This window comes from Strigops habroptila, chromosome 9, assembly GCF_004027225.2.
Source record: "Strigops habroptila isolate Jane chromosome 9, bStrHab1.2.pri, whole genome shotgun sequence".
Lineage (NCBI taxonomy): Eukaryota > Metazoa > Chordata > Aves > Psittaciformes > Psittacidae > Strigops > Strigops habroptila.
The window spans coordinates 33,098,905-33,111,331 of record NC_044285.2 but is presented as its reverse complement, the minus strand read 5'-3'; positions in this window follow the sequence as shown (position 1 = coordinate 33,111,331).

The window sequence follows — 12,427 nt, the reverse complement described above, 5'->3', positions numbered from 1 at the left end:
TTGTGACTAATAGAGTGTTTTTATAAGCAGTTATAAAGCATTGGTTATAGCTTGTCTGCAGTGTGTTAGCAGAAGAGATGCACATCCTTGCTATGTTGTAGCGAGCACGTAAAAAATGATCTCTGAAAATGAGCTTCCGCCTCAGCAGGAGGTACCATAAATTGGTATAGTCCTTTTGGGGCTGCATTGCTTTTGGTCCAGGATCACCCCGACCCAGCAAAAGTCCCATAATGGCACAGCCATGGGCAGCAACATGGCAGCAGTCCAGAGCACTTCTTGGGGAGCCCTCTCATCCAGGTATAAGGGACATTGAGCACAGGCTCCGTGGTTCTCTGCTCCCTGTCTTGTGAGCATGTTTGTCTCACGGTTCCTTGAATCTTCTTTAGTACAGTTTAAGCTCCATCTGCACTAGAAATCTGTTACAGATCCTAAAGCAAGAAATGCTGAAAAAGCGTAGTGAACCTTTTCCCTTGGACTGAGTACATGCAGAGAAAAGCAAGATACAGATCACTCACAACCCTTCTGTAGAAATGGGCTTAGTTTTGCCTTTTTTTTCCGCATGAAGATGGCCTGGGGGAATCTTACATTTTACGGACTTGACTAATGACTTGCCTATACATTAATCTCTAGTCTGGAAACTCACGTCTCTGCAGCTCAAAGGGCATTTGGAAAGATCAATCTCAGCTCTCAGGCAATGTCAGGCTGAGGGCTGAGTTCAAGGTGTGCCAGGAAGTGTGATGGGAGCCTGCTTGTCCCTGGACTGCTACTAGATCTCTCCTGTCATGCTGCTGAACATCCCCATTGCTTTGCTTTCTCCTTGCCAAAAGGAGCTGCCCAGGGAGAGGGCAGGGAAGGCCCAATATCGCCAAAAAAGAAACGAGGTTATAGGATGCTTGCAGTTAACCTGAGGGCAGTCTGAGTTTTATGTAGCAGTTAATAAGGTGGTAAAAGCTCCTTACAGATTTACAGTTCTCTATATTATTGAAGTTACGGTTGTTTTTACTGAAATGAAATCTCTGAATATAATATCCTGACTGTATTCTGATGCTTTTGAAAGTGAGTGTATGTAAATGCTAGAATGAAGAACAGAGATTAAAACTGCTGGGATTATGCCTGAAGTACTTTCTGGCAAATGGACAGATTTCATGTTTAGGACACTGAAGAAATGGCCACCTGCTAAAGGTTCCTGTGAGCTCTCAAACAATAGTGCAAGGTAAAACAATAGTGAAATTTAACGAGAGAGGGAGTCATACTGCTTGTGGTAGTTGCACATGAGGTGCAAATATTTGAACATCCTACATGTAAGGACCTTCTCGGGAACCTGTTGGCAGAGTTCCTATGGAAAGGTCAGGTCCTGGTACCTGAGGTAAGTACACAACTGCTGCGCGCTGCAGCTCAAAGGGCTGATGTTAGACATTGCTGACCAAAGTAACACCCAAAAGAAGCCCCTAGAAGAGCCCCAAATGTGATTTGTTGCAGCAAAATGAAACTGTCCAACAGTAATAAATTAAAAAAGAAATCCTTTTCATCAGCGAAATGAGAATGTAGTCTTTATAATTTATTATGGCTATGTCAAAGAAATCTATTGCATACGCCTAACTCTTGGAGCCAGGAGAGAATTACTACAACACCTGTTCTCTTTCTTATTGCAGGAATTAGCCTAGCCCAGAGAAACTGGCAGTGTCCATCCAGACCTGCTTCCATCAGTGATCAACAAGAGCTCTGTTCTTTGCTGTGAGAAGGAAGAATTTTATTTTTACCCGTATTTATGGCAGCTGGCTTTAGCAGTGTCCATAAATGCTCACCAGTAAGGATGAATCCCAGTTGGGGATTTAAAACTGGCTCCAGCGTGCCTCTTTCTGCTTTGAATAGCATGTTAAATTATAAATATCTCCCAGAAAGTCTTCGCGTGACACTTGCAGCTTGTTGCAGAGGAATTCGTATCACAGTTCACACTGATGCTTTTGTTTGCCCATAAGGATGAATCTGTTGTTACAATCCATTGTCATATGTGTTTAAAACAGAAAGGTCTTATTCCACTGCTCTCAGGGAATTAACAGTTATAGGATTTTAATTAAAGTTAATAAGTACATTAGTCAATAATACTTCTTAAATCTTTACCTCGGTAAATTTCTATATCTTCAATTATGGGAACGACTCGAATAAAAGTGAAGCCTCTTTAACTGCTGTTTTTACTTCTAAGGGTCTGAAATTATTTTTTAGAAAATGAGCTTTGTGAAGGGCTGCAGTGGATTCAGAACAACTCCTGGTAGCCTTTCCACTGCAATATTCCTCCTTCTCTTCATAATGTCCCAGACCCTTTGCATGTTCAAAAGGCTTGCCCTTTATCTCACACCGCTAGGGAAAGCTGGTGTGGTCCCCTGAAAAGGGAAACGAGCTCTGTACCCTAAACCAGGCTACTCTTGTGTGTCCTCACTTGAACCTTAAATATTCAGAAATACTCAAAGACTACTCTCCTAAGCCAGGTCAAAGTTATGGCACAAGAGCACACTGCCACAGGTCATTCAGGGACATCCTGTAGCTGGAAAAGAGCGCAATCCCCACTCTTCTCCAGAAGTCCTGATATCTCAGTGGAAGTCCTGACATGAAGGTAGAAATAATGCCACCTCCACCCCAAACTGTCCTTGAAATGTACTTTGTAATGTCTTTATTGAGATGGCAGTATGTGATTTATTCTGGTCTTAATTATTAATTTTCTTGCTCATAGATGCCTGGATTTTTGTAAATGATATAGCGAAGCATAATGCTATCACTTAGGAACCTTAACTGAAATGAATGGTTTGGCTTTTTAATGCAATTTATATTTATGAGAACCTAGTATAAGATAGTTTTATATTTTCAATGTAACTAATAAAAGGTGATTTAACCAACAGAGAGGTCAGACATGAATTGATGTGAGCAGAAACATAAGAGCTGTAGGAATTAGGTGTTAATTTTTTAAAACAAATGCTCATTTAATTTTGGGGGTAGAGAGTCTAAAGAAAGTTACTGAGCATTGCTCAATGCTACCTCACATTCCATATTCCCTAAAATAGCGCAAAATTGAATATGGGATAGCTTCAAGCACAAGTTTTGCTTGCATTCACTCTCATGAAGCATTCACAACAATATGCTGCATAGGTATTTTTGAAATCTTTTTCATTTTTATATTAAATAAATAGAGAGCAAAAGCTCTGTAATCATCATGCTGAGTCTTGGCAGCGTTTTGTATGTGGCATGTGAGAATTGAGCTGGTTCTGTGCCTTGTGGTGATCTGTGCAGAGGTTTCTGTCTGCCTTCTTGCTGTGAAACATCTTGTGCAGTTTGGGTTGCATACGTGACAAATATATGCAAGAGCATGTGGTGTTTTCTCACTGTTAAAAGATTGAACAACAATCTTCGGTGATGACACTGCTGAAATCACAAGGAAGAGGGATTTCTTTATAGAAAGCAATTATAAGATCAAATAAGCAAGTATTGCTAACTGCATGTTATGCTGTATCTACAGAGAAAAGTCTAGACTTTCTGGGCAGCACAAATCCCTGTATGAAAGATGGAGAACTTGGGAGACACAGATATTCAAGTAAATGCTCAAGTATAACATTAGTATTAAACTCTGTCAGGTCCCCAAATGAATCCAAATTGCCAGCCTCTTCATCATTAGCTGCATGACTCAAATCATTACCCAAATTAGCCTAACTGGGACCTAGCCAATTCCCCAGTTGCCTGTGGTTAAATTAGCTTTGCTCAAGTGTGGCTCTGTGGTTGTTGAGCACCGCTTGTCAAGCTGCAGTTGCTCTTAACAGGGTATGGTGCTTATTTGGGATATACTGTTCTACTATTTTCTAGTGGTATTTTAGGGACTCCTGGCTCTCTAGACATTCTGGGTTGCTTTTGATCCTGTAAGATGTCACACTTACACAGCAGTAGAGCTCCTCTGGACCAGCTCAACCAGCAGCATCAACACCTGAAGCCAAGGGAGGTGGAGAGAAGGCAAGATTTACCCCCACGAGTTCAGGTAAGCTGAATGTAGGGGTGATATGGAAAGCTCATTGCCCAATGATTTTGCTTGGGGTGTACAAACCTGTATCTATCCAGCAGTTTTCCAGAGTGCATGGCCTCAGTAGGTAGTTGCTTTTTGGCTTTCCTCTTCATGCTCCTTCCCATGGTAGCCAGGCCGATGTCTGTGGGTGTGCTGCTGTAGCTCGAGATGGGCTATACCTGCCCCAGTGGCCATCCAGGCTGTGTGGGCCTTTTACACCCATTCTGCTTGCTGGGGATAGGGCACTACGTGGCCTATTCTCTCTGCAGTGAGAAGCAGAGTCACCAGCTCTGTGAAGCCTTCCTGTTAATCTTCCTTTCTGCTTTGTGTGCATCTGGAGTGATTTCAGCTGCAGGGAAAACTTGTAGTTCATTTTGAAATTGTTATCCAAAGCTAAAGAGTGTAATTATCATTCTAAATCTGTATTTTGACAATATAAAAAAATTAGAGCCTAACAAAGGTAATTGACTTGTTTTCTTCTTGTTCTGGAATGATGAAAAATAAATGACTACAACAACGCAGTAAGGCTGTCGGTAAGCACAGAAACATCTCATGTCTTTGGCTTGCCTGGAATGAAGATTTCACCCTTGTGTGGTCTGGGTTGTTTGTTAAAATACAACAGGTAGAATGAAAAGCAATTAGGAGCTCTGTGGTAGGTGTGCCCTACCATGCGGAGAGGCAGATGGAAACCAAAATTCAGGTGTGAGAATCGCTGAGTTTGCTCAGTGTGTGAAGAAGCTGTTTGATATGCTTCAGGATGTTAGCTGACAGAGGAATTGACTGAGCACATCTACACCAGGAGAGAGGTTGTCGTTATGCTGGCTAATGGGTCTTGTCTTAGTGTCACGGTCTCTCTGAGGTGAGTAGACACTGCCGGAGATGGGCTGGCCCAGCCCTGCTCTAGGCAGAATTGTCTAGAACAGGCTGCCCAGTGCCATCCCTACACGGGTTTTGACATGGTCCACAACCTCTCCACGTAATCTGTTCTTGTTACTCGTGCAGTAGGTGAGGAAAACTCATGTTTCATGAGAGTTTCATATGAAACTCATTTACATATTTCCTTGTGGCTTGGGCTGAAACCTCCAGTCTTCTCTTTCCATTTTATGGCTATTATAAGAAGAAAACCTATTTTCCCAATGTAACAGCCGTGACCTTTTTAATCTCAAGTGATTGTACTGAATTTCATTTGACCTAGCAACTTTTTCTCCAGCATCCATAAAAAACGCTTTGCCTTACAAATAACTTTCACAAGTGCAGAAAAGTTTAACTAATTAGACAGAAGAAATGTCTGGCATTTGCTGAGACTCATTAAGCTGGTGGCTTTTAAAACAAGCAGTGCTTCTAAAGGGTGCCTGGGAAGGAAGTTACCTGATATTTGCAACCAGCTTAATCCACTACTAGGAAGTCTGGGGAAGGGAGGTGATCAGATCATTAGAGATTGAGCAGCATTTAATTTGTTGTTATTGATCTTCCGAGAGAGGACAGACACCGTGATCAAACATCTGACAGTTCAATCAAGATACAAGGTGCCTTCTAATTTCATTTACTTTAACATGGCAATGTGGGAGCTTGCTGTGGTGGAGCGTACCCCACCACCATGCAGGAAGAAAGCAATGAGAGGCTCTTGGGTTGCTGGATGTGCCTCTTGGTCTGGGAGAAAGATATTTTCTGCAAAGCTTGAATTGTACTAGGATAAATGAGAAACAGACTGGCGAGAGAGTGAGGAAGCTGAACTACTGTTTAGCTAGTGAGCAGCAGGAGCAGAAAGAAGCAAAGACACCCTCTATGTCTTGATGCAGGAAAAAAGACTAGTTATCGTGAGAAGCTTGCCATATGTTGATGCATATGGCTGAAACATCCTTATGTACCCAGAGATCTGATATGTGTGGTGAGTTACAAACCTAACAGTGAAGAAATTATCTTTTGGATTATATATATTTTATATATATCTAAGGCTCTTGAAGGCAAGTCAGCCACCTGGCTTTGTCTTTATGGAATTTCATGAAACTTGCAGGGACTAGTGCATATAGAAGGCACTGGTGGTTGTCTAGAAGCTACCAATGCTACAACCATCCTCTAGGATGTCCAACGCTCATCCATAAAACTCTGCTACCAAGCAAGAGGGACAAGAGCGCAACAGATTCAAACTTCAAATATTCAAATAATATAAACAAATGTTTTCACATCTTCCATCGTCTTTTTTTGTCATTGGCTGAGTCCTATGATTCATAAATGTAGTACAATATAAAGAAGTCACAAGTGAAATTGTGAGGGTAAAGAATTTAATAGGGTTACTGAAATGAGCTGAATGACAAAAGCATCCTGCATTCAAATCTTGACTCTTCTTCCCATTGGGACCTTGCAGCTTGCCCAAGAAACTTTTCCAAGCTCTGGAAGAGCATAAAATTCTTCACTTTGACTCACAGCTTCTTGTAGCATGTGTTTATTTGAGAACACTGTGTTGAATGCCAGAGTTTTATTCCTCAGTTTGCCAAAACTCAGCGAAATAAGCACAGAGAAATGAAAGATACTCTGTGTGGTCCATGGGAGTAGAGCTTCAATTATTGAAAAATTTTACTTAATTGATTATTGGATTCACATGATAAGAGATCTCCAAGCTGGTCAATCTTTCTCCATTGTCAAGCGTCTACATGCAAGCATAGCCACTTGAGAGTGTATTAGCTGTGGTGCTTTATGCTCCTGGCCACAGGAACAGAGCTGGTATTTGATCTGGCACCAAATCCACTGCCAAATATCACTCCTTGGGAAGTCTTAGACCTGAGTGGGCTGGTTGGGTTGGTACTGTGCTGCTGTTTTGTGTCATGGGGCTGTAATTTCTTTGACCGAGTACTTCAAGCCTAAAAATATATTTCTCTCATCTTGCAGAAATCTGGGACTTCTGAATGTTTCTGAACATCATAGGAGGCCATTGTGTGTGGCAGAGCACTGTATTCAGTCTGCCCATTTACTAAGCAAGTCACAACTTGCTTTCCAGTTCCACGAGTTTGATGATATGGATGATATAACCATGTTCTTGTTCATGCTGAAATTCCGCTGAAATTCTGGTGAAGAGGCTGAAGCAGCTTTTAAAGAGCTTTAGGAAGAGAGTCTTTGTAGAAGTGCAATATGATCTTTTGGTTTTGGAGTATTATCCATTTCAGAATAACTTAAATTTCTCTCTTGGAAGAGAGTACAATCAGCTTGGGACCCGCAGTCTCCTCCTTATCTCATCACAACACATCATTAGGAGGGTTTTGGTGCTTGCTCCTACCCAAAGAACTTTTGAAGAGTTAGATGCTTGCTCCTCCCCATAGCCACTCACAGGGACAAGCTGAGCATAGTTCAGCTCAAGACTAACTTACAGATGGTTTTTCTCTCATGAGCTACAAAAATCTTTGATATCTGAATTTCAGTAAAAGCACACAGTTCTGCACTGCCCTTTAGGGGATCAATCCCCTTGAGCCATTCTCAGTGTCTTAGACACCAGACTTATGGCTTTTTACACTGTATAATCACTGAATGTCATAGTCACACAATAAGCAAGTGGTTTAGCAGAACTCAGACAGACCGACAGCAGCTCATCAGATCTGAGTGGTGGAACTCTCGTAATCTTTCACCCCTTAGATATACAAAACCATCAGCAGTAGTACCCATCTGAGAGGCTGCCTTCTAACCGAAAGGCAAAGATCAAACCTGTATGCCAAAGCTATCAGTCTGTGAATATTTGACTTGCAGGACTCCATTTGCTGTGCTTAAAGACAAAAAAAATCAAATATCAAACTAGTTTATTTTGCTAGCTACATCTAATCTAACAAGAACATACTGAGAAGGAAAAGAATCACTTGTTTTTGCAGACATTCAAGCGCATCAAGAAAGTATACAAGATAACGGAACTGCTGTTCTCTCTCTGACTTCCGCTGAATTTAAATGGCTTGGATAAAAAAGAAGGGATTTGTTTTTCCTGTTTTCTAATTAAGAACTTCACAATCACTAGAGAAGGCCGAAATTACTGCTTTCTCCTTCAGGTTGTACTCCAAAAATTAAACAGGCTTCTCCTACTCCCCTTAAGCCTTTGTAGAGGAGCCAAGTGGTGCCAGAAAATGTGGCAAAAGGAAGGAGCTGTGGTAGGCAAAGTGACATAGGCAGGGAAATCCCAATATTTATAAAAAAAATCTGTGTTTCACTGTAAATACCTAAGTGAAGACTTGTGGTCTTTAAAGACTCAGAAGGAAAGCCAGTCATTTCCTAGGTATATTAATGCTTTGCTACTCACTGCACTGGCTGGAGACAGGCAGAATTGGCTACATCCTCTTCTGAGGCTCTATGCCTGTCCCTTTCCACCTGCATCTCTAGCTTTTAAAAATACATCTGCCTCAAGACCTTTACTTGTGATGAACGTCTGGAATCGCAGGTTGTCTTAAATGAAGGCTATTTTTCAGAGCTGGAAAGAACACTGGTACTCTGGTCAAGTTGTCATGATTTTTTTTTGGGTTAAAGAGCAATTGCTTTTTTATTTGAAAAGACTTCTAGATTTCGATAAAATTTGTTGTCAATGATGCCACAGAAACGTGTTAGGTGATAATTGCATTTTCAAAGATTTATCAGAGAAAGATTTATTTCAATTTAACTTGTCAAAGTATGAGGAGTTTTTAATAGTAACAAAATATTTTCTTGGGCTTTTCCAAAATAAAAATGTCAGGGCCTTGAGAGGACAGGGGATGCAGCGTTGAGACAAAATTGCTGCTAGAATCCCAAGATTTTGACCAAAGACAGAAATATCAAATCCTCAAAAATATTGGTGGGACAAATAACCAAACAAAAGAATTGTGTATTAATGCTTTAGTGCCCACGAAGGGTTCACTATAGCATCAGCCACTACAAAGAAGCTTTTCCTAGATTTTAAAAGACTTGTCTACCAATACACAGATGAGATGCCTTCTCCCCAGGCTGCCCACTCCAGCAGCTCTGATGGCTGGCATGGGCACACAGACTGTTCCTGGTGTCTTTCCCAGAGTTATAAAAGTGGCAGTGTTGCAAAAGTCTTGTAAAATTTGTAAAAGGCTTATAACAGGAAAGGGCTGCTCTGTGCAAGGCAAGAAGAGAGGTTCCTATGGCAGGCTTTTTGAAGCTTTTTCTAAGCTTTTCCAGTGTTTACTAAACAGGTAAGAAAAGTGTTTGAGCACTGAGATCTCTCTTCTTTATTCCCTAAACTGGGAAGGACATCGAAAGATCTTTTTAAATTTAATTTATAGATCAAAAATCCCCAATGTTTCTTAAAACAACACATTAATAAACTAGCATCACATTCTGCTCTCTTGTCAAGGATTAGCATTTTAATCCATTTTAGGCATGAATTCGGAATTAGAATATAGTGCTGAAATATTGAAAAAGTAGTTTGCCTACATTTAAATGGCTGGTAAGAATTCTTATATAGAGTGGAGAAAGAGCTGAGGCTATGGAATAAAATGTTTTAATGGCATTACATACCTAGAGCTACATACTTAGAGCTACAATTTTTTATAGAAACATTGCCATAGGCAATATTCAGGAGATTAAATTTCTGCTAATTTCAGCAGTCTTCATCCTCATCAGTTTGATTGCACTGTCTACAGTTCACAAATTAGGGGATCTAAACACCAGCCACACAAGCCTTTGTGAAAATTCGTAAAATCTCTTTTTCTCCCATCATGTCAAAAGAGCCACTTCTGTCCCTTTAAAATCCACATACATATTCCAAATAAATTTCAATCCAGTGCCAGAACACTGTGAAATAGCAACTGTTCTATACGTGCAAGTAACAAAGGTGCTAGGAGACTCTAAACATATTTCTCCATGAGCTACAGTGTGTCTGCCCTGCGTGCAAAGCAGCAGTATCCTCCTTGCCTAGTTGCTTTCTGCCTTCCTACCACAATCATTCAGGAGGACATGCTGAGATGTGTAGCAAATGTGCCATTGTGGCTCCTCTGAATAAATAATAACTCCAAACCCAAACGCTTTCATCCTGATGGGCCAAAAACCTAGAGGTCTGCTTGAGATCTTCTGCTAAATGTATTCTTCTGTCACTGATGGTTCCTATCTCAAAATAATCACATTTTTCCCATCAGCAGCTGGTGCTGGCATTGGAAAATGAGATAGTGCCTGTTAGACTTCATGAGAGTCTCAAAACACGCTACATAGAAGGTATTCACACACCCTTTATGGATTCTCACCTTCTCTTTGGGCACTGTATCAGTGCAGATAGGAGATTCTGGAAGCATAACAGGTAGCAATAGAGGAAGCAAGGAAGATCAAAGGGATTTTAAACTGATTATCAGCAATTCAGAGAGAAAATTACAAATACATCCAGTTGTTGGAGAACACCAAGAAGACTGCTCGCAAGCACCAGCCTATATATCACCAATTTAATGGGTATTAATGGCCTTCAAATTTTTCCAGTCAGCAGAGATATTTGCCCTTGACAAACTTCTTGCTCATTTATGTGTTCTGTTATTTTTAATTCAGAAAATGTCAAGTGACTTGTTGAAAATGTGCTGTAAAATAGTGCGTTTGACTGATTAGCTGCCTTAAACGTCTGCAAAAAACTAGCAGAAGTCTAGTCCAAGTATGTGAAAAACAAATGCAATTCTCATGGCCCTTGCCTTTGCATAGGAACATGCAGAGATGGTCCAAACCCAAGAACATATTGCAGAGCCAAAGTGGAAATCAAAGACTACACTTACCTAAAGTTGCCAGCAGTAGAAAAGTCATATTTTTTCCTAAGCAGAATGACATCCACAGAAATCTCATCATTCAGCATTGTCACTATATATTTCAAAAATCAAATCTGTCCAAAATTTTTGTTTCAATAGCTCAATTGCCGTAATTTACCTGGAGCAAATCAAGTAGGTTGATGAAAAACAGAGGTAAAACCTAAATCAAACAGTTTTGGATAAACCAGCTCCTCAGAGCTGGAAACCAGAGAGCAAGCAGTGTCTTTTCTCAGACCTAAAGGCGGACAGAACCATTTAGCACAGCACAGAGAAGTTGCAATTTATCAGGTTCATAGGAAGGCTCCTATAAGATATCATCTCCACGCAAGGCGAGAGAGGTGACTGCCTCAAGTCTCTGTAAGTGCTCCATTATTTTAATAAGATGAACACCTGCCATAGGATGAACAGGGCTGCTGACTTCTCCCCAAGACCACCAAATGGTTAAAATAAAATGTTCTTAAATAAAACTTTTCTGATAATATAGGATTTTTTTCTGCTGAAATTAAAATTATGTAGAAATATTTTCTATCAACCACTCCATACCAGTTTTGCTAGGAGAGCTTCGGCTAAGACAAAAGAAAACACAATCTTAATAGGAATTACAGCAATAAACTAATTAAGATGATATTTCTCCCCAGTTTCAAATTATTTTGTAATAGGCTGCAACAAAGTGAAAGTAAATCTTTCAAAGTAGAGATTTCAATCACTCCTGATTACAAAATAAAAGAAGGAAAGAGGCGCATCCTCCTTCCTCCCTTCCTCCGCTACAGGCCAGATCATTTTACTGCTCTAACAAGTGGTTGATGTTATACTAGAATTAATCACGTTGCTGTCTAGACAGGGAAGATTGATGCCTGTATGTGCTGACAGATATGCTGCTGCCTCTTTTCCTTAGGTTTCCAAGGAAAATTAATTAAATTAAAAACAGTCAATTAAAAGATTTTTCCTCTTCCCTGACAAATTATTTAGTTCTAATAGCTTGCCCTCCATCTGACCCTTCCTTTCTCACAGAATACCTTCACCTTCTTCCCTGGAGGAATCCATGGGGATATTATTAACACCCCGCTGCAGCAGCCTCTTTTGGATTACTATTTTTATGTATTTTTTAACATGGAGGGGTATCAAGGCAGCACCCTCAACTGGGAACCGCCTGCGAAGGTGGCAGAGTAATACGAATCTCACGGCTGCTCTCCTTTAGAGTCAGAGCTGGTTCTCTGCTCTTTACACCAACCCTAAAAGAGATGGAAAGATGAGGTCTCTACCCAGAGCTCTGCCTTTACCCCTTCCTGTAGTTCGCTTCTGTGACTGCTACCACAGCAGGATCCCAGAGAGCAAATATGGACAGTGCAGGAAATGTCATAGTTGCATTTACCCATCTTCATTCTTCTACCTGTAGATGGCATAGATACACCCTTTTAGTTGAAGCAGCTCTCCGCCTCTGCTCACTTGCTTAGTAAGCAGCAGTCTAAAGATCAGCACTTTCAAATACTAAGTATCATCTAGTGAACAAAATTTACTCCCATAATTTGATACAAAACACCTTTAAAAAAACCTACTTGAAACAGCAATGCTTTTAACGACATTTATATTCAAGTTTATATTCAAGTCACTTGGCGGAAAGCTATATTTTTTTTAA